The following is a 27,381-nucleotide window of genomic DNA, read 5'->3' as shown; positions in this document are numbered from 1 at the left end:
TGTTTGAAAAAAAGTTTGCCTTTTCTTAAAATAGTACTATAAAAGAACAACTATATAAATTGGGCATTGTGTTTACCCCATTAACTTACAGAATAAAGATAAAGTATAATCTTTACCATAAAGTGTACTGTGTAAAAACCAAAAAAACCTCAAAAGATGCTAAATTGCTGTTTTCTTATAAATTTCTGCCCGCAGATATTTTTTTGGGTTGCGCCGTACATTTTATGGCAAAATTAATGATGTCATTACAAAGTACAATTGTTCTCGCAATGGGTCTGTTGGTAAGAAGATAAAAAAGTTTTGGATTTTAAAAGGAGAGGAGGAAAAACGAAAATGCAAAAAATAAAAATTGGCCCAGTCCTTAAAGGGGTAAAAAAAAAATTTAATCAACTGGTGCCAGAGAGTTAAACAGATTTCTAAGTTACTTCAATTATAAAATCTTAATCCTTTCAGTACTTATCAGCTACGGCATAATACAAAAGTTATTTTCTTTTTTTATTTCTTTTCTGTATGTCCACAGTGCTCTCTGCTGACACTGACTCTGTTCATGTCAGGAACTGTTCAGAGCAGTCGTTTGCTATAGGGAATTATTCCTGCTCTGGACAGTTCCTGACGTGGACAGAGGTGTTAGCAGAGAGCAGTGTGGTCAGACTGAAAATAAATTCAAAATGAAATGAACTTCCTCTGCATTATACAGCAGCTGAGAAGTACAGGAAGGATTAAGATTTTCAAAAAGAAGTCATTTACAAATCTGTTTAACTTTCTGGCACTAGTTGATTAAAAAAAAAAAAATAATCCAGAGTATTCCTTTAAGGCCAAAATGGGCTTGGTCCTTAAGGGGTTCATATGTATATGTAGGAAGCTTAGGGAATATAGTAAAATGTTCAGAAAAGTTTCTGTGCAATCTCATCAGTAATAAAAGTATTTCAGGAACTCGTGAAACTGACCTAAAATCCCTATTGGAATGTACACTTAATTGAGTATAAAACTGACTTAACTTGTGAATTCTAATTGCCTTGATATGAAGATAAAATCCAGTCATTTCAAAGCTCAGATTTTATCTTCAGAACTGAATTATTTATTGTTAGCTTACAAGACGTACAAAATGTATTTATATATATTTTAAATCAGCCCAGGAAAGAGGTCCAGATCACTGTCATCATTTAAAATCTAGTCATTTGTATAAATTGTCAGCAATAAAAAAAAATGTAGATACAGTATTTGTTTAATAATGTCCATGCATATGTTCTCATTTCTTATTCAGGACTTGTTTAAAACAGTTGTAAATTGCAAAAAAGTTAGGTTTAGGATACAAGAGGTATTCTTCCTAAATATTTAATAAAACAATAGCTGCTTTCTGCTGGGGTTATACAAGTTGAGATTTTCCTACTTTTAATGAAGGAAAATATGACAAGAGGTGAGTATTATAATGCCAATCTTTCTTTACTAAAATCAGATAGCAGCAAACAAACAGTTAATATAGTGCAAAGAAAAAAGGTTTCAGGTAGTAACAGGTGTGCTATTGGATAACGGTTCCACCAATCAGTATGCAGCACAGGGGATATAATGTCCAGGTGACACAGCATCTCCCTCTTTCTTTGATGTGAAGTGGAGTGAAGGTAAGCAAAAGAAGAACATAACCACTGTTACGGTAAAAACATGAGGGTATTCTTGGAAACTCTTCAGGCGAAGAACCGATTCAACTGAAGAACGATCCGAGATCAAATGAAGAACAGGAATGGATGAAGTCCAACGATGAAGAATCTATGAAGCTGTAGGAAAGATAAAACATAGACCGTGATAGGGTGGGATAATAATCGCCTCTGTCTTTAATAAAATTAATATTTTCCTTCATTAAAACTAGGAAAATCTCAAATTTTATTACAAGCAAGAGGCTCATATTATAATGCCAGTTTAAAGCTGTATGACATTAGTAAACAATGCATAAAATAATATGACTAGAGAATACTGTGAGATATATGAGAATCAGGGTGAATCGGGATGGGGTCACCAACTGAAGAATTGAGGAATCTGGCGATTGAGATGAGAGCGAAGAGATCTATCGAAAAGGGACCCCATAAAGAGTTGATTTGGAGAAAAATCTGGTGGTCGAGCTTCCAGTCGCTGTTGTCGATTAAATAGCAGGAATTCCAATCTGATACAGTATTGGAAAGACCCGGAAGGAATTCTGGCTTGAGGATGATATTCTTGTCTAGGCAAACGTGCCAAATCTCTTTGGCGATGTTCGCTAAGAGTTTTGATTTTGTGCCCCCAAGACGGTTTATGTATTGTACCCCTGAGATGTTGTCCATCTTCAAAATAATACAACGGTGAGATTTGTCTCTTGCAAAATATTTGAGGGCAAAAAAACCTGCTAGAAGTTCCAGGCAATTTATGTGCACTGAGGTTTCTTCTTCTGACCATTTGCCACCTGTAGATAGATGACCACAGCGAGCGCCCCAACCAAGGTGACTGGCGTTCGATTCTAGAATAAGGTCTGGAATGGAATTGAAGATGGCTTTTCCATTCCATTCTTGAATGTGATGTAACCACCATAAGAGTTCCTTTTCTGTGTCTGAATTTAGAGTCACCTCGTCTGAGTATGACAGACCCTCTCTTAGGTGTTGAGCCTTGAGGCGTTGGAGGGCTCTGTAATGAAGAAATGCTGGAAATATTGCCTGAATAGAGGCTGAGAGAAGTCCTAGTATACGTGCTAAGCCCCTCAGAGAAATTAATTTCTTGTTCAATATCGATCGGATCTCCTTTCGAATTAATGATAGTTTCCTGTTGGGAAGGCTTAGGAGAGCCGAGTGGGTGTTGATTGTAAAACCCAAGAATTCTACCTCCTTTGAAGGGGTTAAGACAGATTTTTTGATATTGATAAGGAAACCCAGATTGTTGAAGAGCGACAGTGTCCATTGTGCATGCAGATTGATTAAGTGCAGAGTTTGAGCCATAATGAGTATGTCGTCCAGATAAATTATGAGACATACTCCTCTGCTCTTCAATATTGTCACCACTGCTTTTAATAGCTTTGTAAAGCACCAGGGGGCTGATGACAGGCCAAATGGAAGACTCTGAAACTTCCATTTTTGGCCCTCCCATAGAAATTGGAGATATGGTTGATGTGAAGGATGCAAAGGTACTGTCAAGTAGGCATCTTTTACGTCTATTTTGACCATCCAGTCGTCCTTGATCAAGAGATCTTTTAAGAGATGGATACCCTCCATTTTGAAGTGTTGGTACTTCACAAAATAATTTAGTTCTCTCAGGTTTATTACGGGTCTGTGACCGCCATCCTTTTTTTTGACCAAAAAGAGGTTGCTGAGAAAACCTTGAGAGTGAGGAGGGACTGGATAAATCGCTCCCTTGATATGGAGATCCATGACCTCTGATTGCACAAGATCGTGAACTTCCTGAGAGAAGATTATGGGACGAGGAAGTTTTTCTTGAACTGGAATCTGCCAGAACTCTATTGGATACCCTAATATGGTGTTCAGGATCCACGAGTCTGAGGTGATTTCCTGCCAAGCTTGGAAAAAATGGGTTAGCCTGCCTCCTAATGGAATTTGGGAAGAAACAGGATGGGTAACACTTACCTGCAGAAGGTCTTGATCTTGGGAATCCGCTATGACCTCTTGCCTTCCATGGTCTTCCCCTTGATGGAAAGAAGGGTGTGGTCTGATATGAGCTAGATCCTTGGTAATTTCCGTGTAGAAGGGACCTCTATATTGTTGTCTGTCTTGATTTTGGCGGCCAGGGAAGCGGCCCCGTCCTTTCCCGGCCGTGCCAAAAAAATTTCTCTGGAAGACTTTTTTAAGGGAAGTTTGCGCTTTGTCCAGCGACAAAAACAACCCTACATATTTTGATATTTCTTTGATAATAGAATCACCAAAGAGGAGGCCATCGGACATAGAGTCTGGTTCAGTATTTGCCAAATGCATGAGTTGGGGATCGAGTTTGAGGAGTATAGCTTGCCTACTCTCAGTGCAAAAGGCCAAATTAATGTTTCTGAATAAACATATTGCCCTCTGGGCATAACCTTGCATTATCTCCACATCAATTGGTTGTCCAGAAGCAGCAACTTCCTCGGACATGTCTACAATTCTGGTGAGCGGTCCTAGCAAATTAAGAAATCTGTCTTCACAGAATCTAAATGAGCAATCAATTCCCTTCCTGGGATTATTGTCCATTTTTTGTAAATACTTGGTAATGATGGGGTCTAAATAAGGAGTTTGAGAGAGTTTTTTTTAGGTAAAGTAGGTCTAGGACACTCGACCCTCATTTTGTTTCTGTCCGCCTTATCTAAAGGCTTTCTAAGCCAGGAGCACAAAAAAATTTCTACATGGGGTTTTGGAGCCCATTCTCCTGAGCGGGGATGCACAACAATGTCAGGGGTAAAAAATGGTACACCCTTAAAGTCTAAAATGACAGACTTTTTTATTGACTGAATGGGAGTTGTCATCCTGTTCAGACAGGTCCTTATATTCAGAGTCAGAGGTAGCTTAATCCACAGACTCATCTGATGAGCTTTGACTGGAAGATGAAGAGATAATATATGAATCTGTCTTTTGCCTCCGAGAGGCTTTTTTAACTCGCTTAACAATTAACTCCTCGCGAGCCGAGGGGATATGGTTCTTATGGTGCGAACCTTTATGAACGCTTCCTTTTGGTGGCGCATGAGAACTATGTGCCTAATCTTCTGTGTATAAGGCTGCTTTTTTGGGAACAGGAGGATGGGTTTTGCAATGGTGTCTCTTTTTAGAACACTTGCCAGATATTTTGAGTCCTTTAGCCAAGCCAGAGGTAGAATCCTCCGCCGACCAAAAAATGTTGGACGGGGTTGAAGGGTGTTTCTTTTTAGTACTGAAATGGGCACCGAGTGATGCTGCCATAGCCAATTACTTTGTAATTGATTCCTGTAAGGAGCCCATAGCTGACTGTACGGCCAGACTAACAGAAGTGGTCACAGAATTATCCACTACATTTTTATATGCTCATCTAAGGCATAGTGGAAATCTTTATCTCCAGGGGAGAAAACAGGCAGGGGTGAATTCCTAGCAGTATCCTCATCTGTCATGACTAATAACAGTAGGTAACAGAAGTTATGAGTAAATATATATATATATATACGGGGTCAGTACTTTCCTCAGGGAGAGGACACCTCTTCAGGTGTAACGGAGATTCAAGTTAGGCCATTTAGCACTCCAGGGGCTTCTGGGTAAAAAAATATTTAAATTAGCTCACCATACCACCATCACAGGTAGTGTGTCCTGCAAAACAGCTCAGGCTTCATTTAAGAAGTCTCAAAACTGATTGGGATTTATGCCAAGCCAGAACTCTCTCCAGAAGGAAAGAGAACCCATCTGCAGACAGCTGTTTTGGGGTTTATTGAAAGAGCTTTATTGTCCGTTCAGTCATTACAAGTCATACAATAAATTACAATCACACAAAGCATTACAGTACAATACACAGCAAAGGTTCCCTAAGCTATACATTGCACATCATGCTACTCTAACACTCCGCTCAAGCCTGTAATAGAAAAGCACAAGAGATGGAATGACAAAACAATACAATCTGTGATCGGGGTAGGGGCGGGGGCGGGGGGGGTATGGGCGACTATGTGGGGGTGGGGAGGGGGCGGATCACAGGGCCAAACTGCTGGGCTGTATCTTCAAGGAGACATGGGAGAAGGAGAGGGGTCTTCACTCCTCTTCTTCCTCATCGACGGCCGGGCTGTCCAAGATGGAATAGTCTCTAAGCAGGCTCTTGATGAACCTGCGGCAGTCCCGGACGGACATGTTCTCCCTGTTGATCACGAGGCGGTTCCTGGCAAGCCACACTGCGTCCTTAAAACAGTTCATAAGGCGCCAGGCCTCCTGGATGGCCTCCATGTCGTGGGTCCCAGGGAACAGACCGTAAAGCACCGAATGGTACGATAGGCAGTTCCTGGGTACAGAGTCTATGAGTTTATGTTCCAGGGCGTCCAACAGACCCTGTGCAAAGGGGCACTGCCAAAACACGTGCAAAGATGTTTCCTCCACATAGGGGCACCGGGGGCAGTACCGGGTTGTGCACAGGTTGCGGGCATGCATGAACGACCTGAGAGAGAGTCCTCCCTTGACAGCCATCCACGACAAGTCCTTGTGGCCATTGATAAGCTGCTTTGAGGCCACATTAGTCAAAACTGTCTCTGCAGTGGCTGGAACCAGCTCAGTCAAGTCCTTAGCTCAGATGAGCTTGTAGATTGTCTTCGGCTTCCATAGCTCAGGTTTCAGTCCTTCCAGCTGATGCTCCCTCACAAACCAGACAACATCCCCATAGAACCAGGGAGCGTTCCAGTTGTAAGGGATGGTGCTGTCCCACCTGTCCCAGCCCAGCTGTCTCCAGAGGGGCATGAGAAACAAGCGAGACATGGATCTGCCCACTGAGCCAGTCTTTTCAACAAGAGTCCGATGCATGCTGACACATGTAAAGGAGGCCCTCAGCAGAGTGGGGATATCGGGTTAGCTTTCCACCCTTGCGGGGCTCCTTGTACATCACAGTCCTCTTGACTCTGTCCATTTTGCCCCAGATGAAGCGAAACACTGTCCGGGTGATGGCCTTGCAAACGGTGGTATGGTGAGGCCAGGCCTGTGCGCTATACTGGAGCACAGGCAAAACTTCACTCCGCAGGACAAGTGCCTTGCCTTCAATAGAGAGCTTTCTGGAGCTCCACAGTCCGATCTTCGAGTTCATCTTTCCTAGTCGGTCTTGCCAAGACTTAAGGGCCGCTCCTTCCTTCCCGAACCAGACTCCAAGAATTTGAATGAAGTCAGGCCTAACAGTAAAGGGGAATGGGGCGGAAAAAGCCAGGTGCCATTCCCCGAAGAGCATGGCTTCCGACTTCCCGCAGTTCACTTTTGCCCCCGAAGCTCTGCCGAAGTCCTCGCAGGTCTGGACGAGTGCAGTCACCGAGCGCTGGTCAGCGTAGAAGACGGTCACGTCGTCCATGTAGAGCGAGCACTTGACCTCGTAGCGATCTGGTCCTGGTGCGGGGATCCCTCTGATCTCTCCATTCTGCCAGATAGTCTCAGCGAAGAGCTCTACAACACAAACAAAAAGAAGAGGTGAAAGAGGGCAGCCTTGTCTAACCCCTGAAAGGATGGAAAAGGGGTTAGTCTTCCAGCCGTTCACCAACACGTGCTGTAAATATCAAAATAAATGACGTTAACAAAAGAGCAAAACATCTTCCCCAGACCTAGCCTGCGCAAAGCCCTGCCCATGAATGCGTGGGAGACACGGTCAAATGCCTTCTACTGATCCAAACAGACCAGTGCGGCGCGGCCACGAGGGTCCTGGATGTAATAGACCGTGTCTCTCATAAGGGCAAGGCTGTCAGCAATCCTGTGACCAGGAATGCCGCAGGACTGGTCCGGATGGACGATCAGCCCGATGAAAGATTTCAGCCTGTTGGCCAGCACCTTGGTTAGGATCTTGTAGTCCAAGTTCAGGAGAGAGATGGGACGCCAGTTTTTCAGGTCACATCTCTCCCCCTTCCGCTTATACAAAATCGTGATCATCCCTTCCCTCAATGACGGAGGCATTCTGCCCCCCACCACCATCTCCTCGTACACCTCCAACAGGTCTGGACAGATCAGGTCACCCAGCGCTACATAGAGCTCGGCTGGGCTTAACCCCTTAAGGACCAGGCCATTTTACACCTTAGGACCAGAGCGTTTTTTGCACATCTGACCACTGTCACTTTAAACATTAATAACTCTGGAATGCTTTTAGTTATCAATCTGATTCCGAGATTGTTTTTTCGTGACATATTCTACTTTAACATAGTGGTAAAATTTTGTGGTAACTTGCATCCTTTCTTGGTGAAAAATCCCAAAATTTGATGAAAAATTAGAAAATGTTGCATTTTTCTAACTTTGAAGCTCTCTGCTTGTAAGGAAAATGGATATTCAAAATATTTTTTTATTTTATTCACATTTCCAATATGTCTACTTTATGTTTGCATCATAAAATGTACGTGTTTTTACTTTTGGAAGACACCAGAGGGCTTCAAAGTTCAATTTTTAACCTCGCTTTTTTTCAGAGACCAGTTCAGGTTTGAAGTGAATTTGAAGGGTCTTCCCATTAGAAATACCCCACAAATGACCCATTATAAAAACTAAACCCCCCAAAGTATTCAAAATGACAATCAGTAAGTGTTTTAACCCTTTAGGTGTTTCACAGGAATAGCAGAATAGTGAAGGAGAAAATTCACAATCTTTATTTTTTACACTCGCATGTTCTTGTAAACCCAATTTTTGAATTTTTACAAGGGGCAAAAGGAGAAAATGTATACTAGTCTTTGTAGCCCAATTTCTCTCGAGTAAGCACATACCTCATATGTCTATGTAAAGTGTTCGGCGGGCGCAGTAGAGGGCTCAGAAGCGAAGGAGCGACAAGGGGATTTTGGAGAGTACGTTTTTCAGAAATGGTTTTTGGGGGGCATGTTGCATTTAGGAAGCCCCTATGGTGCCAGAACAGCAAAAATAACCCACATGGCATACCATTTTGGAAACTAGACCCCTTGGGGAACGTAACAAGGAATAAAGTGAGCCTTAATACCCCACAGGTGTTTCACGACTTTTGCATATGTAAAAAAAAATTAAAAAAAATTTCACTAAAATGTGTGTTTCCCCCCAAATTTCACATTTTTGCAAGGGTTAATAGCAGAAAATACCCCCCAAAATTTGTTACCCCATCTCTTCTGAGTATGGAGGCACCCCATAAGTTGGCATGAAGTGCATTACGGGCGAACTACAATGCTCAGAAGAGGAGGAGCACCATTGAGCTTTTGGAAAGAGAATTCGTTTGGAATGGTAGTCAGGGGCCATGTGCATTTACAAAGCCCCCCGTGGTGCCAGAACAGTGGATCCCCCCCACATGTGACCCCATTTTGGAAATTACACCCCTCACAGAATTTAATAAGTGGTACAGTGAGTATTTACACCCCACTGGCGTTTGACAGATCTTTGGAACAGTGGGCTGTGCAAATGAAAATTACATTTTCACATGCTCACTGCGCCCCTTATTACATTACATGAGGGGTGTAGTTTCCAAAATTGGGTCACATATGGGGGGGGGTCCATTGTTCTGGTACCATGGGGGCTTTGTAAACACAAGTGGCCTTCAATTCCGGACAAATTTTCTCTTCAAAATCCCAATGGCGCTCCTTCTCTTCTGAGCATTGTAGTGCACCCATAGAGCACTTTACATCCACATATGGGGTATGCTCTTACTCAGAAGAAATTGGGTTACAAATTTTGGGGGGCTTTTTTTATTATCCCTTGTGAAAATGAAAAATTTAGGGTGACACCAGCATTTTAGTGAAAAAAAATTTTTTTTTTCATTTTCCCATCCAACTTTAATGAAAATTTGTCAAACACCTGTGGGGTGTTCAGGCTCACTATACCCCTTGTTATGTTCCGTGAGGGGTGTCGTTTCCAAAATGGGGTCACATGTGGGTATTTATTGTTTTGTGTTTATGTCAGAACCACTGTAAAATCAGCCACCCCTGTGCAAATCACCAATTTAGGCCTCAAATGTACATGGTGCGCTTTCACTCCTGAGCCTTGTTTTGCGTCCGCAGAGCATTTTACGCCCACATATGGGGTATCTCCGTACTCAGGAGAAATTGCATTACAAATTTTGGGGGTCTTTTTTTCCTTTTACCTCCCGTGAAAATAAAAAGTAAAGGACAACACCAGCATGTTAGTGTAAAAAAAAAAATTTTTTTACACTAACAGGCTGGTGTAGACCCCAACTTTTCTTTTTCATAAGGGGTAAAAGGAAAAAAAGCCCCCAAAATTAGTAACGCAATTTCTCCCGAGTACGGAGATACCCCATATGTGGCCCTAAACTGTTTCCTTGAAATACGACAGGGCTCCAAAGTGAGAGAGCGCCATGCGCATTTGAGGACTAAATTAGGGATTGCACATGGGTGGACATAGGGGTATTCTACGCCAGTGATTCCCAAACAGGGTGCCTCCAGCTGTTGCTAAACTCCCAGAATGCCTGGACAGTCAGTGGCTGTCCGGAAATGCTGGGAGTTGTTGTTTTGCAACAGCTGGAGGCTCTGTTTTGGAAACACTGCCGTACAATACGTTTTTATTTTTTATTAGGGGGACAGTGTAAGGGGGTGTATATGTAGTGTTTTACTCTTTATTATGTGTAAGTGTAGTGTTTTTAGGGTACAGTCACACTGGCGGGTTTACAGTGAATTTACCGCTAGGAGTTTGCGCTGCAGTGAAAAATTTGCCACAGCCCAAACTTGAAGCAGAAAACTTACTGTAAACCCGCCAGTGTGAATGTACCCTGTACGTTCACATGGGGGGGCAAACCTCCAGCTGTTTCAAAACTACAACTCCCAGCATGTACTGACAGACCGTGCATGCTGGGAGTTGTACTTTTGCAACAGCTGGAGGCACACTGGTTGGAAAACCTTCAGTTAGGTTCTGTTACCTAACTCAGTATTTTCCTAACTCAGTTATGCAACAGCTGGAGGGATCGCAACTACAACTCCCATCATGCAGAGACAGCTGTTTGCTGTTTAGGCTTGCTGGGAGTTGCAGTTTTGCAACATCTGTAGAGCTATAGTTTAGAGACCAGTGCACTTTGGTCTCCAAACTGTGGACCTCCAGATGTTGCAAAACTACAACTCCCAGCATGCCCAGACAGCAAACTGCTGTCTGGGCATGCTGGGAGTTGTAGTTTTGCAAGATCTGGAGGTGCACAGTATAGAGATCACTTTGCAGTGGTCTCAAACTGTAGACCTCCAGCTGTTGCAAAACTGCAACTCCCAGCAAGCCTAAACAGCTCTCTGGGCATGCTGGGAGTTGTAGTTTTGCAACATCTGGAGGGTTACAGTTTAGAGACCACTATAGTGGTCTCAGACTGTAGCCCTCCAGATGTTGCTAAGTAACTCACCGGCTTCCGTTGGATCCAGGGAGCTGCGTCGCGGTCCTCTTCTTCCGCTGATAGTCGCCCGCTGCCGCCGCTGATCGTCGCTGCTGCCGTCGCCGATGGGTAAGTGGATCTTCGGCGCCGGTCCCTGTCGGTTTCCCCGTCCTGCCCCGCCTATTGTGGGAGGGCAGGACGGGGAAACCGAAAGTAAACCCCTCCGCCCCCGATCTGCTATTGGTGGTCGCGTCTAGACCACCAATAGCAGAGATAGGAGGGGTGGCAACCCTGCCACCTCACTCCTATCGCTACAGGGGGATCGTGGGTGTCTAGGACACCCGCGATCCCCCTTCTATTCCGGGTCACCGGGTCACCATAGATCCGTATGACCCGGAATCGGCGCAAATCGCAAGTGTGAATTCACTTGCGATTTGCGCCGATCGCCGACATGGGGGGGTCTAATGACCCCCCTGGGCATTTGTGCGGGGTGCCTGCTGATAGATATCAGCAGTCATCCCGGTGCGATCCCCGCCCGGCGTGCGGCAGGGACCGAAATTCCCACGGGCGTACAGGTACGCCCTTGGTCCTTAAGTACCAGGGAGCAAAGGCGTACAAAGGGTTAAAGGATTTAACGGCAGAGAGCAGCTCCCCCACCGTCAAGGGATCGTCCATAGCCGCCGCACCTGCGGGATCAACAACGTTAGTGATACCTGACAGGAACCTCTCGGCGGCTTCGGGGTCGGATGACTTGGGGGCGTAGAGATTGCTGTAGAAGTCGGAGACGACCCCCACCACCTCCTCCTTGCCCCTCCTCATGTGTCCTGTCTCATCTCATAGCTCAGTCAGGGGTGTGTGGCCAGCATGGAGCTTCCTGAAAAAGAAAGAGCTACACTTCTCACCCTTCTCCAGGTTCTCCACCTTGAAACGAAACACAATTCACTTGGATTCCTCCTCAAAGTGCCTTTTCAAGCTCTTTTTGGTCTCCTCCAGCTCATCCATGACGTCCCAGCCACACTGGAGCAGGTCTTGCAGGGACCGCAGCTCGCGCTGCAGTTTCCTGAAGTCCCACTTCTTTGCACATGCCTGTTGTCTGCCTTTTGCCTGAAACAAACAACGGAACTCGACTTTAACATATTCCCACCAATCGCTGATGCAGTTAAACAGACGTTTGTCATTACGCCATACAAGTTATGCATCCCTAAGTTCCTCCATGACCTCCCTCTGCTCCAACAGGGAACAATTCAACTTCCAGGAGCCTTGGCCAGTTGGGAATCCATGGCCCAGGGTCCCCCGAAATCAAATGGCCCTGTGGTCAGAGAAGAAGCAGGGGACCATAGAGTACGACACCTTTCTGACTGCTCTCGAAGTGAAGATGAAGTCTATCCGAGACAATAAAGCTCTTTCAATAAACCCCGAAACAGCTGTCTGCAGATGGGTTCTCTTTCCTTCCGGAGAGAGTTCTGGCTTGGCATAAATCACAATCAGTTTTGAGACTTCTTAAATGGAGCCTGAGCTGTTTTGCAGGACACACTACCTGTGAAGGTGGTGTGGTGAGCTAATTTAAATATTTTTTTTACCCAGAAGCCCGCGGAGTGCTAAATGGCCTAACTTGAATCTCCGTTACACCTGAAGAGGTGTCCTCTCCCTGAGAAAAGTACTGACCCCGTTTAAAGCCACAGGCCTCTCACCAGAGCCAAGCCTGATCACCCTGCTCTGTACTGATGAGGGGCAAACACCCCGAAACAGCTGTCTGACAAGGCTGCCCTCTTTCACCTCTTCTTTTTGTTTGTGTTATAGAGCTCTTCGCTGAGACTATCCGGCAGAATGGAGAGATCAGAGGGATCACCGCACCAGGACCAGATCGCTACGAGGTCAAGTGCTCGCTCTACATGGACGACGTGACCGTCTTCTGCGCTAACCAGCGTTCAGTGACTGCACTCGTCCAGACCTGCGAGGACTTCGGCAGAGCTTCGGGGGCAAAAGTCAACTGCGGGAAGTCGGAGGCCATGCTCTTTGGGGAATGGCACCAGGCTTTTTCCGCCCCCTTTCCCCTTTACTGTTAAGCCGGACTTCATTCAAATTCTTGGAGTCTGGTTCGGGAAGGAAGGAGCGGCCCTTAAGTCTTGGCAAGACCGACAAGGAAAGATGAACTCGAAGATCGGACTGTGGAGCTCCAGAAAGCTCTCGATTGAAGGCAAGGCACTTGTCCTGCAGAGTGAAGTTTTGCCTGTGCTCCAGTACACCGCACAGGCCTGGCCTCCCCATACCACCGTTTGCAAGGCCATCACCCGGACAGTGTTTTGCTTCATCTGGGGCAAAATGGACAGAGTCAAGAGGACTGTGATGTACAAGGAGCCCCGCAAGGGTGGGAAGGGAATACCTGATATCCCCACTTTGCTGAGGGCCTCCTTTGCATGTGTCACCGTGCAGCGGACTCTTGTTGAAAAGACTGGCTCAGCGGGCAGGTCCATGTCTCGCTTGTTTCTCATGCCCCTCTGGAGACAGCTGGGCTGGGACAAGTGGGACAGCTCCATCCCTTACAACTGGAACACTCTCTAGTTCTACGGGGATGTTGTCCGGTTTGTGAGGGAGCACCAGCTGGAAGGACTGAAACCCGACCTATGGAAGCCGAAGACAATCTACAAGTTCATCCGAGCTAAGGACTTGACCGAGCTGGTTCCGGGACTCCCCGCAGCCACTGCAGAGACAGTTTGGAATAATGTGGCCTCAAAGCGGCTTACCAATGGACACAAGGACTTGTCGTGGATGGCCGTCAAGGGAGGACTCTCTCTCAGGTCATTCATGCATGCCTGCAACCTGTGCACAACCCGGTACTGCCCCCGGTGCCCCTACGTGGAGGAAACATCTTTTCACGTGTTTTGGCAGTGCCCCTTTGCACAGGGTCTGTTGGACGCCCTGGAACATGAACTCAGAGACTCTGTACCCAGGAGCTGCCTATCGTACCATTCGGTGCTTTACGGTCTGTTCCCTGGGACCCACGACGTGGAGGCCATCCAAGAGGCCTGGCGCCTTATGAACTGTTTTAAGGACGCAGTGTGGCTTGCCAGGAACCGCCTCGTGATCAACAGGGAGAACATGTCCGTCCGGGACTGCCGCAGGTTCATCAAGAGCCTGCTTAGAGACTATTCCATCTTGGACAGCCCGGCCGTTGATGAGGAAGAAGAGGAGTGAAGACCCCTCTCCTTCTCCCATGTCTCCCTGAAGATACAGCCCAGCAGTTTGGCCCTGTGATCCGCCCCCTCCCCACCCCCACATAGTCGCCCACACCCCTACCCCAATCACAGATTGTATTGTTTTGTTGTTCGATCTCTTGTGCTTTTTATTACAGGATTGAGCGGAGTGTTAGAGTAGCATGATGTGCGATGTATAGCTTAGGGAACCTTTGCTGTGTATTGTACTGTCATGCTTTGTGTGACTGTAATTTATTGTATGACTTGTAATGACTGAACGGACAATAAAACTCTTTCAATCACCCGAAACAGCTGTCTGCAGATGGGTTCTCTTTCCTTCGGGAGAGAGTTCTGGCTTGGCATAAATCCTAATCAGTTTTGAGACTTCTTAAATGGAGCCTGAGCTGTTTTGCAGGACACACTACCTGTGAAGGTGGTGTGGTGAGCTAATTTAAATATTTTTTATATATATAAATACTGCTGGTAATATGCTATTAGATGAATAACAGTCTGTTGGTGTTAGAAAAACCACCAGAGGTTAATAATATTTGAGTATAGGTAAAAGGGTTTACTGTAGAGAGCACAGGAGTAGCGATGTTGCCTCTGACAGGAGAGCCGGCGTATTGAATGACCAGAGCATATCAGTGTAATATATAGAAACAGTGAGGAGCATAGACTCGCAAGACTTGATGAGATTGCATCAAGCTCGAAGACCGAGATCTGCCCTGCAACAGCGCACTCGAGCGGAGCTGTGGCAGCGGCAAAATTTTCTGCCCAGCAACAGAAAATATGTAAGGTAATAGACAATAGTGAATTAGAAGAGAAAATAATGGATGGAAGTGAACGGGGGAAAAAGGTTCTTGGGGAGAAAATAATATGTGTTAGAATGTATAGATAAATAGAATAAGGTTACCACATGAATTGTAATGAAACACGAGTACTCATCTTTGACCTGAGCAGCAAAGAAAGAGGGAGATGCTGTGTCTCCTGGACATTATATTACCTGTGCTGTATACTGATTGGTGCAACCGTTATCCAACAGCACACCTGTTACTACCTGAAACCTTTTTTCTTTGCACTATATTAACTGTTTGTTTGCTGCTATCTGAGTTTAGTAAAGAAAGATTTGCATTATAATATGAGTCTTTTGCTTGTAATAAAATTAGTAACTATAATGTATACTGTATACTGTAGGAAGCGCCTCAGTGCGTGAAACCGGTTGCCACCTCTTTATCACGCCCCCGCCTCACCGGTTCCATACATGCTCCCTGTGTGTCTGTCTGCTCTGTTTCACCGGCTCAGGTCTGGAATTAAAGCTCAAGTTTGTTGCTGAACCTCTCGCCGTGGTGAGTGCTTTATCTATACTCTCTACTTGCAAAGTTTGTGTCATTATACTGGACTTTCTTGATACGAGCACCGCCATCACCAGTAGCAACTATCTAGCAGAAAGACACGACCATTAAGCTGTATTACACTGCTCCGAATAAAGCTCTCTAGATGAATTCCCAGTAGCGGTGCCAGACCCAACTTCTCACAAACATATACTGTATACTGTACTGTACCTCAATGGCTTTTGCACCAATGCTCTAATTCACTTGGGTCCCTCTGTTTATTTACTTTAATTTAACTGCCCCGATGAGTGAAACAATATTTTGCATTGTGATCATAAGTTGGTTTTACTATATGTATCTTCAATACAGCTTTTCAGACAACAGGGGGAGGGGGGCTGCTAATAAAAGGCAAAAACACAATGGTTAATCATGATAAAATTCATAACAAATCAACATGAATCTTTGAAATTGTCCTTAAATGTTGTCATGAAATATAATACAAAATGGCATCTGTATTAGTAAAAGCTGAAGTTATTTCACCCCTATAAGTTTGCCAACTCACACAGTGGGGGAAAAAAGTATTTAGTCAGCCACCAATTGTGCACGTTCCCCCACTTAAAAAGTTGAGAGAGGCCTGTAATTTTCATCATAGGTATATCTCAACTATGAGAGACATAATGTGAATCCATAAAGTCACATTGTCTGATTTTTACAGAATTTATTTGCAAATAATGGTGGAAAATAAATATTTGGTCAATAACAAAAGTTCATCTCTATACTTAGTTATATACCCTTTGTTGGCAATGACAGAGGTCAAACATTTTCTGTAAGTCTTCACAAGGTTTTCACACACTGTTGCTGGTAATTTGGCCCAAATATCCATGCAGATCTCCTCTAGAGCAGTGATGTTTTGGAGCTGTCGCTGGGCAACACAGACTTTCAACTCCCTCCAAAGGTTTTCTATGAGGTTGAGATCTGGAGACTGGCTAGATCACTCCAGGACCTTGAAATGCTTCTTATGAAGCCACTCCTTTGTTGCCTGGATGGTGTGTTTGGGATCATTGTTGTTACGCCGAGCGCTCTGGGTCCCTGCTCCTCCCTGGAGCGCTTGCGGCGTTTCTCTCTCTGCAGCGCCCCGGTCAGACCCGCTGACCGGGAGTGCTGCACTGACATTGCCGGCGGGGATGCGATTCGCATAGCGGGATGCGCTCGCGAATCGCATCCCAAGTCACTCACCTGTCCCGGTCCCCGGCTGTCACGTCCTGGCGCGCACGGCTCCGCTCCTTAGGGCACGCGTGTGCCAGCTCTCTAAGATTTAAAGGGCCAGTGCACCAATGATTGGTGCCTGGCCCAATCAGCCTAATTAGCTTCCACCTGCTCCCTGTCCATATTACCTCACTTCCCCTGCACTTCCTTGCCGGATCTTGTTGCCTTGTGCCAGTGAAAGCTTTTAGTGTTGTCCAAAGCCTGTGTTCCAGATCTCCTGCTATCCTCATTGACTACGAACCTTGCCGCCTGCCCCGACCTTCTGTCCCACGCCTTCTCAGCAGTCAGCGAGGTTGAGCCGTTGCCGGTGGATACGACCTGGTTGCTACCGCCGCAGCAAGACCATCCCGCTTTGCGGCGGGCTCTGGTGAAAACCAGTAGCACCCCTAGAACCGGTCCACCGACACGGTCCACGCCAATCCCTCGCTGACACAGAGGATCCACATCCAGCTAGCTGAATCCTAGCAGTAGATCCGGCCATGGATCTCGCTGAGGTGCCACTGCCAAGTCTCGCTGACCTACCCCCGGTGGTCGCCCAGCAATCACAGCAAATTGCCCAACAAGGACAGCAGCTGTCGCAGTTGACCGCCACGTTACAGCAACTTCTGCCACTGCTACAGCAGCAACCATCTCCTCCGCCAGCTTCTGCACCTCCTCCGCAGCGAGTGGCCGCTACTAGCCTCCGCTTGTCCTTGCCAGACAAATTTGATGGGGACTCTAGACTCTGCCGTGACTTCTTGTCTCAATGTTCCCTACATATGGAGATGTTGTCGGACCAATTTCCTACAGAACGGTCTAAGGTGGTGTTCGTAGTGAGTCTTCTGTCTGGAAAGGCCTTGTCTTGGGCCACACCGCTCTGGGACCGCAATGATCCTGCCACAGCCACGGTCCAGTCCTTTTTCGCTGAAGTCCCTAGTGTCTTCGAGGAACCAACCCGAGCTTCTTCTGCCGAGACTGCCCTGCTGAACCTGGTCCAGGGTAATTCTTCAGTAGGCGAGTACGCCATCCAATTTCGTACTCTCGCTTCCGAATTATCTTGGAATAACGAGGCTCTCTGCGCGACCTTTAAAAAAGGCCTATCCAGTAGCATCAAGGATGTGCTGGCCGCACGAGAGATTCCTGCCAACCTGCAAGAACTTATCCATTTGGCCACCCGCATTGACATGCGTTTTTCTGAAAGACACCAGGAGCTCCGCCAGGAAAAAGACCTTGATCTCTGGGCACCTCTCTCACAGTATCCTTTGCAATCTACCCCTGTGCCTCCCACCGAGGAGGCTATGCAAGTGGATCGGTCTCGCCTGACCCATGAAGAGAGGACTCGCCGTAGGGACAAAAATTTATGTCTGTACTGCGCTAGTACCGAACACTTCTTGGTGGATTGCCCTATTCGCCCTCCACGTCTGGGAAACGCACGCACCCAGCTCACGTGGGTGTGGTGTCTCTTGGTACGAAGTCTGCTTCTCCACGTCTCACTGTGCCCGTGCGGATTTCTCCGTCTGCCAACTCCTCCTTCTCAGCCGCGGCCTTCTTGGACTCTGGTTCTTCTGGAAATTTTATTCTGGCCTCTTTGGTGAATAAGTTCTGCATCCCCGTGACCCGTCTCGTCAAGCCGCTCTACATTTCTTCGGTCAACGGAATGAAGTTGGACTGCACTGTGCGTTACCGCACAGTGCCCCTGCTCAAGAGCATTGGACAGCATCACGAAAAAATTTTACTTTTTGTTTTGCCCAACTGCACCTCTGAAGTCCTCCTTGGCTCCAACGCCACTCTCCTACCCTTGATTGGACCACCGGGGAGATCATGAGCTGGGGTGCTTCTTGCCATAAAAAATGCCTCACGTCTGCTCCCAGTCCCGTCAGTCAAAACTCAGTATCTCCTCCTTTTCCTGGTCTCCCCATGGCCTATCGGGACTATGCTGTGTCTCCTCCTCATAGCCCCTGTCCTGGTAACACTCTGCCCCATGCCAAGCTTCACCCTTTTTCCCCCCTCCCCACTCCCACGCCTTCTGGTTTGCCCGCTGTTGATGAGGTTTCCCGGGACTTCTCCACCATCTGGAAAGAGACTCAAAAATCCCTCATACAGGCCTCATCCCGGATGAAGAAACATCCCGACAAGAAGAGGGGGAGACCTAAGGGGGGGTACTGTTACGCCGAGCGCTCCGGGTCCCTTCTCCTCCCCGGAGCGCTCGCGGCGTTTCTCTCTCTGCAGCGCCCCTTTCAGACCCGCTGACCGGGAGCGCTGCACTGACATTGCCGGCGGGGATGCGATTCGCATAGCGGGACGCGCCCGCTCGCGAATCGCATCCCAAGTCACTCACCTGTCCCGGTCCCCGGCTGTCACGTCCTGGCGCACGCGGCTCCGCTCTTTAGGGCGCACGCGTGCCAGCTCTCTAAGATTTAAAGGGCCAGTGCACCAATGATTGGTGCCTGGCCCAATCAGCCTAATTAGCTTCCACCTGCACCCTGTCCATATTACCTCTCTTCCCCTGCACTTCCTTGCCGGATCTTGTTGCCTTGTGCCAGTGAAAGCGTTTAGTGTTGTCCAAAGCCTGTGTTCCAGATCTCCTGCTATCCTCATTGACTACGAACCTTGCCGCCTGCCCCGACCTTCTGCTACGTCTGACCTTGCCTCTGCCTAGTCCTTCTGTCCCACGCCTTCTCAGCAGTCAGCAAGGTTGAGCCGTTGCCGGTGGTACGACCTGGTTGCTACCGCCGCAGCAAGACCATCCCGCTTTGCGGCGGGCTCTGGTGAAAACCAGTAGCACCCCTAGAACCAGTCCACCGACACGGTCCACGCCAATCCCTCGCTGACACAGAGGATCCACATCCAGCTAGCCGAATCCTAACAATTGTCATGCTGAAAGACCCAGTCATGTTTCATCTTCAATGATCTTGCTGATGGAAGGAGGTTTTCACTCAAAATCTCACGATACCCGTCCCCTGTTGTGGACAGGTGCATTTTATACTGATAACAAGTTCAAACAGGTGCCATTAATACAGGTAACGAGTGGAGGACAGAGGAGACTCTTAAAAAAGAAGTTACAGGTCTGTGAGAGCCAAAAATCTTGCTTGTTTGTAGGTGACAAAATACTTATTTTCCACCATAATTTGCAAACAAATTAATTAAAAATCAGACAATATGATATTTTTTTTTCTCATTATGTCTCTCATAGCTAAGATAGGTATTATGATGAAAATCACAGGCCTCTAACATCTTTTTAAGTGGGAGAACTTGCACAAATGGTGGCTGACTAAATAATTTTTTGCCCCACTGTAGGCTTATTTTAGATGTCTGTTTAACTGGTTTGATGGACTGTACATAAGTTGCTGGAAAAAAAATTTCATGGCCATATATGCAAAAAATGCTGGTGTAAGTGAAAATAAAGTTACACATTTTATTGTCTGCATTTAACTGTCATTGCAAAAACAGAAATAGTTATTGTGTTGATTTAGGATTATTTTTCTTTAGTTGTGCTGAACAATTACATACTTTGTAATTTAAACTCAAATTTTAATATGATTTTTTTGTAGTTCTATAAATTGACAGAAAAATGTGGAGCACTATTACTGCTCAAAGTTTGGACATCTAGATTGATTGGTGGGCTCTGTGAAACAGTGATAAGCATCTGTCAAAGATGAAAAGTGTATGTTTTCTTCTTTCTCTTTTATGTAAGATATATAGATGTCTAGTGTAGTGAACTACTTTAAAGCATCACTTGTTGCAGGTGCATTTTAGTTGAAATCATTGCAATGTGGGAGAAATAAATAGCTATATCAGTTGCATCCTGAAAACAGCTTTGAGTTCTTATTGGGTTTATAGTTTTGATCTCTGGGAGTAGTAAGCTTTTGCAACTCCATTAGACTTTAAAACCTCTCCATGGCATTCTCAGAGGAAAATAAATATATGCTTCATAGAAATCAAGCAGAAAGTCTGCATGTCTCCAATTTTGATCAAACACAAAGGATGGTCAGAATTATACCTGCGAAGTATCTATGGAGAGAAAGCCTAAAGCTGAACATCTGTGATCTGTAAACTTCGTAACATTGAGTATCAAGTTTAAGCTTTTACATTTAAAATGCAATTGAAGAAAATATTGTTGAATTGAAATGTTTCTTAAAGCAATGTTGGAATGGGAAAAAAAAAACATTATTGTATACCAGAAAGCATTTCTTTTTTTGTGCTGATTGTACCTGTATCTTTGTTCTATTTTTTCCCCAGAATTGTATGGTGTTATTATAAAATTATTATTATTATTATAATTATTATTATTATTATTAGTAGTAGTAGTTAAAGAGGAGCAAACTTTTTGAAAAATTCACCGAATAATTTAAAAAAATTATTCAATCCGAATAAATTCTCAACAAATTTTTATTAGCGATGTGTTTAATAAAGTGTGTGTGTGTTTCACTTTTTTTCTATTTTTCTAACAGACTGTTCCATGATTGGAGTAGTAGTACGTGTGCTAATAGGCAGAGTGCTCCAGGTGTCACTGTGTAATGTATAGATGTGGGCAGCTTTCTCGCATCTAGATATGGCGATTGCATCGTGTCAGGAGTGACACCTGCTGTGATCTGTCCTCAACTGCAGGTAATACTGCTCTCAACATGGTTTGGAAGAAGAGATGTTGCTAGGCTCTCTATACCCTGCCTGACCTGCACCCCTGTGTAATATAGATAAAAGTTATATATCAAAATGATAATACATTATGAAGGAATAATATATGCTTGGAATAGGGGATACAACTGGCCTCTCTGTGTATCTGTCTGCCCATGAGCAGAAACTGCAGACCGCTGCCCCCAATTCACAGCAACTCCATCAGTAGCGGTCATAAATTGTTCTATTCACTGACAGTATTCTTTTCCACAGGTTGACATTGAATAGAACAACTAATGGTTGGGACTAACAGCAAAAATTATCTCACTCCCACCAGTGAAGAGGCCAGTATAGGCTTTTAATACATCACTATAAGGCTAGGATTCCACTGAGGTTTTTTCCCACCAGCAAAAATGCCAGGAAAAACTGCCAGAAAAACTGTCACAACTTTTTCCTGCATTTTGGCAGTTTTTCTGGTGTTTTTTCTGGCATTTTTACCTTTGTGTGGAAATTACATTTTTACCCATTTGGCATTTTCCCTGAAGGCATTTTTTCTTTGGGTACCACAAAAACAAAAAAAGATACAGGAATGATGCAGTAGGGATGCCTGAATTTGTAGGGAATTATTTTATATGTTTTCAAACAAAATTCCTTTTTTATTTATTTTTCTATTTGTAATGTTTTATTTTCCTTTTTTTTATTTTTATTTTTTGTGGCTTTATACATTTTTAAACACCCAAGAATGGAGTCTACATTTTATTCTATTCTGCCAGAGCAGAGAAAATCATTAAATGGGTACTCCGGTAGAAATTATAATTTTTTTAATCAACTGGTGCCAAAAAGTTAAACAGATTTGTAAATTAGGTTAAAAGGAGGATTTGGAGTGGCTCTTTGTTCTCACCGTAACCAATAGCAACCCGGGCTACCCAAAAAGTATCACCTATACCCAAGGTGAATGAAAATAGTGCTAATTTACAAGAAAGAATTGGGGCTCAGGGTAAAGGATGTGTGGACACAACTGGCTTGATATGTTAAATATTGATATGTATTGTTAATTATAATAATCAAATTGTTTGTAAGACGTGGTAAGTACCATGACTTAAAGGGCCCTTGTAGAGCCACGGCACTCCCTACAAAAGATATAGTATGGATAAAATTGCAAATAAAATTAAAAATATATTATACATAAATATACAATGTTATTTAAAACATGAAAGTATTACTGAGACCAATCAAAAATTCTAAAATATCCAACGAATGGTCCTCTTTAGAGTTTGGACCTCCTTAGATGTTGGTAACTAATAGCAACCAATGGGGCTATTTATGTATAGCAATATAACCACAGTCTAATAAGTCTTTTGGTGAATAGTTAAATAGGTCAGTATCCAGTTCATTAAAGCATTTCAATAATAAGTACTGGAAGGATTAAGATTTCTTAATAGAAGTAATTTACAAATCTGTTTAACTTTCTGGCACCAGTTGATTAAAATTAAAAAAAGTTTCCCACCAGAGTACCCCTTTAACTAGACCACAGTAGCTGTAAAGGTCACAGGTTAGATATGTGGTTAACCACAATTAATTTGCATACTAAGTAGGTCAACTGACTGTGCTGTTGTGGTTTACCACATATTTAACCTGTGACCTTTGTAGCTACTGTTTATTGATAATGATTATTTCAGCTCTGCGCTGAAAAGAGAAAAACATCTGCTATGTGGATTTCAATAATTTCCTTATATATCACAAAAATAAAGAAATAAAAGATGTAAAACTGATACTGTGGTCATGCCTGAATTTGTAGGCAACAACATTTAAATGTTTTAAAACAAAATTATTTTTTTTATCAAAAAGCAGTGAACAATTTTTGTGAGCAGGGCAGGGAACTGAGAGCACGGCCACCCAATATTAAAATGCAAAGCAGCCTGTGAAAATGAATAGAATACTGTAATATAGTATTACAGTATAGGTTGGAATAAACAAATAATATTCTTAGACTGGTGCTTTATATATAGCATTCAATATTTCTAGCTGTAATGTTCTGCAGAAATAGTTTACACTGCCTTGTGTAGAAGATTGAATCAGCCTGTTGTACAGTTCTGCCGGGTTGGATTTATTTTGCAAATTTTTTAAATAAGTGAGTAAAAATATCACTATTAAATATACTAGGTTTATATACAAAATACACCCGTACAGCATATGTACCATTGCACCTTGAGCACCTTTCATTATTCGTACGGGTGTATTTTATATATATAAAAAGAGAAGCAGACAAAGAAGATTGGTTTCCAGCTCCTAACTTGGAGTAAAAATGTAGGTTTATTTCAAATCAGATTAAAATCCAAGTACAGCATACAAAAAAGAAAAAAGAAAATAAAAGAACTCAAACAAAACGCACCAACGCATTTCGACTTAAGTCTTAGTCTAAAAAGAGAAGGCCTGACTCACAGACTCATCAACGCCCAGCCTAAACCCTTGGACCCAGAAAGCTGAATTTTTTCACAGGTGTTGTTTTTTTATTTTTTTTTATTTTCTTTTATTCTTTATATTTGCACACAAAATTACATTCCAACAGAGATCTCTCAACAAAAAAAAAGGAAAAAAGAACAACACTGATGCTCAAATACATCTCATCTTTTACCTTATAATCTTTTTATAAGTAATACTCTGTGTACCATATCTTGTTATTTTCCTCTTAACTCCTTCCTCCACCCTCCCCCTGCCCCCAATAAAATAAAAACACAACAATAACACCCCCTGGGCTCCTCCCCCCTCCCCCCCAATCTCCCAACCCTTCCTCTCCCTCTCACCTCCTCATGTGTTGTTTTTAAGACGTAGACAAGGAATAAGAAAGGATTTTTTGAAATTCAACCCTTAACTCCTTAACGACGAAGGACATATATTTACGTCCTCTGCCAGCTCCCGCGATATGCGGGACCCGCGGCTAATACAAGACATCACCGATCGCGGTGATGCCCTTTATTAATCCTTCAGACGCGGCGATCAAAGCTTACCACCGTGTCTGAAGTGAAAGTGAAACTATCCCGGCTGTTCAGTCGGGCTGTTCGGGACCGTCGTGGTGAAATTGCGGCATCACAAACAGCTTACAGAACTCCGGGAGGGACCTTACCTGCCTCCTCGGTGTCTGATCTGCGAATGACTGTTCCGTGCCTGAGATCCAGGCAGGAGCAGTCAAGCGCCGATAACACTGATCACAGGCGTATTAATACACACCAGTGATCTGTGTAAAAGATCAGTGTATGTAATTTTATAGGCCCCTATGGGAGCTCTATCATTGCAAAAAAGTTTAAAAGTTTGAATCACCCCCCTTTTCCCATTAAAAAAATAAAATAGTGTAAATAACAATAACCATATGTGGTATAGCCGCATGCGTAAATGTCCGAACTATAAAAATATATTGTTAATTAAACCGCTCGATCAATGGCGTACACGTAAAAAAAAAATCCAAAGTCCAAAAAAGCGTCTTTTTGGTCACTTTTTATACCATGAAAAAATGAATAAAAAGTGATCAAAAAGTCAGATCAAAACAAAAATGGTGCCGATAAAAATGTCAGGTCACGGTGCAAACAATGAGCCCTCATACCGCCCTGTACGTGGAAAAATATAAAAGTTATAGGGGTCAGAAGATTACATTTTTAAACATATAAATTTTCCTGCATGTAGTTATGATTTTTTCCAGAAGTACGACAAAATTAAACCTATATAAGTAGGGTACCATTTTAACCATATGGACCTACAGAATAATGATAAGTTGTCATTTTTACCGAAATATGTACTGCGTAGAAACAGAAGCCCCCAAATTTACAAAATGGTGTTTTTTCGTCGATTTTGTCGCACAATGATTTTTTTTTTCCATTTCACTGTGGATTTTTGGGTAAAATGACTAATGTCACTGCAAAGTATAATTGGTGACGCAAAAAATAAGCCATAATATGGATTTTTAGGTGGAAAATTGAAAGGGTTATGATTTTTTAAAAGGTAGGAGAAAAAATGTGAAAATGCAAAAACTGAAGAACCCTGCATCCCCTGCAAAAAGGGGTTGAAAGTTTGTATGGAAGTCCGTCATTTTTGAAGCTAGAAGCATGAAACTTTGTTTTTAGTCTAACAATTAGAGATTAGCTGAGCTCGCATCATACCCGCATGGTCCCAGCTGCTATCAGCAGCCAGGACTAGTGGCTAATGCCGGACATTGCCGTTCTGGCAGATGTCCGGCATAAACTCTTTAGACGCGTGATCAAAGTTGAAAGAATTTTGGCTGTTTGGATGCCCGTAGACTATACCCAGAGCGGCCTCATTACTATAGGATCGCAAAAAGTAGATCTATGTTACCCCAAATTTATTGAGAGGCAAAAGCTAGTCCCCAATAAAAACTAAAATTGTCCCTTTTTCCAATTTTACCCCAAAAAGCATACATTTTTTATAAACAATTTTTGTATTGCTGCGTGCGTAAATGTTCGAGCTATCAAATATAATGTTAATGATCCCGTATGGTGAACAGCGTAAACGTTTAAATTTAAAGTCCAAAAATGCAGCTTTTTTGCCACTTTTTATTTTAAAAAAATTATAAAAAGTTATATAAAGTTTTATATATTCAATCAATAAAAATTACAGATGATGCTGCAAAAAGGGAGCCCTCATACTGCCCCATATACGGAAACATGAAAAAGTTATAGGTTGTCAAAACAGGCCAATTTTATATTACAGATTTTGCACAAAAAGTTTGAGATTTTTTTAAAGTGGTACAGAAATAGAAAAATATCTATCCATGGGTATCATTTTAATAGTATTGACCCACAGAATAAAGAACACATGTCATTTTTACCGTAAAGTGTACAGTGTGAAAACGACACCCTACAAACTATGCAAAATTGTGGTTTTCATTTAAATTTCCTCACTAAAATAATATTTTTTTGGGTTCGTCATACATTTTGTGGTGTTATGTGTTATGGATTTTAGAAGGTGAGGAGGAAAAAACTAAAATGCAAAAATAAAATTGGCCTGGTCCTTAAGGTCAAAATGGGCTTTGTCCTTAAGGGGTTAATAATTATTATTTTTTTTTTAAACATTTAATTTTTGTTGCCTCCAAATTCAGGCATGACCACAGAATCAGTTTTACATCTTTTAATTCTTTATTTTTGTGATACATTTCTTTTCAGCACAGAGCTGAAATAATCATTATCAATAAACAGTAGCTACAAAGGTCACATATTAAATATGTGGTAAACCACAAGAGCAGAGTTAATTGACCAACTTATTATGCATTAAGTATTGTGGTAAACCACATATATAACAGGTGATCTTTACAGCTACTGGGGTCTAGTTAATGTTTATCTCTGCTCTGACAGAATAGAATAAAATGTAGACTCCATTCTTGGGTGTTTAAAAAATTATCAAGCCACCAAAAAAAAAAAAGGAAAATCATACTGTTAGGATTCGGCAGGCTGGATGTGGATCCTCTGTGTCAACGAGGGATTGGCATGGACCGTGTCGGTGGACCGGTTCTAGGTTGCCACTGGTATTCACCAGAGCCCACCGCAAAGCGGGATGGTCTTGCTGCGGCGGTAGCAACCAGGTCGTATCCACCGGCAACGGCTCAACCTCGCTGACTGCTGAGAAGACGTGGGACAGAAGGACTAGACAGAGGCGAGGTCAGACGTAGCAGAAGGTCGGGGCAGGCGGCAAGGTTCATAGTCAATGGAGATAGCAAGAGGTCAGGAACACAGTTATGGCAAACACAGTAAACACTTTCTCAAGGCACAAGGGCAACAAGATCCGGCCAGGAAGGGAAGGGGAAGTGAGGTTATATAGACAGGTGCACAGGTGGAAGCTAATCAGAATGATTGGGCCAGGCACCAATCATTGGTGCACTGGCCCTTTAAATCTTAGAGAGCTGGCGCGCGCGCCCTAAGGAGTGGAGCCGCGCGCGCCAGGACGTGACAGCCAGGGATTGGGACAGGTGAGTGACTTGGGATGCAATTCGCAAGCAGGCGCATCCCCTATGCGAATCGCATCCCCGCCGGCAGTGTCAGTGCAGCGCTCCCGGTCAG

Source organism: Hyla sarda, chromosome 5 (genome assembly GCF_029499605.1).
Source record: "Hyla sarda isolate aHylSar1 chromosome 5, aHylSar1.hap1, whole genome shotgun sequence".
Classification (NCBI taxonomy): domain Eukaryota; kingdom Metazoa; phylum Chordata; class Amphibia; order Anura; family Hylidae; genus Hyla; species Hyla sarda.
This window is presented reverse-complemented; position numbering follows the sequence as displayed.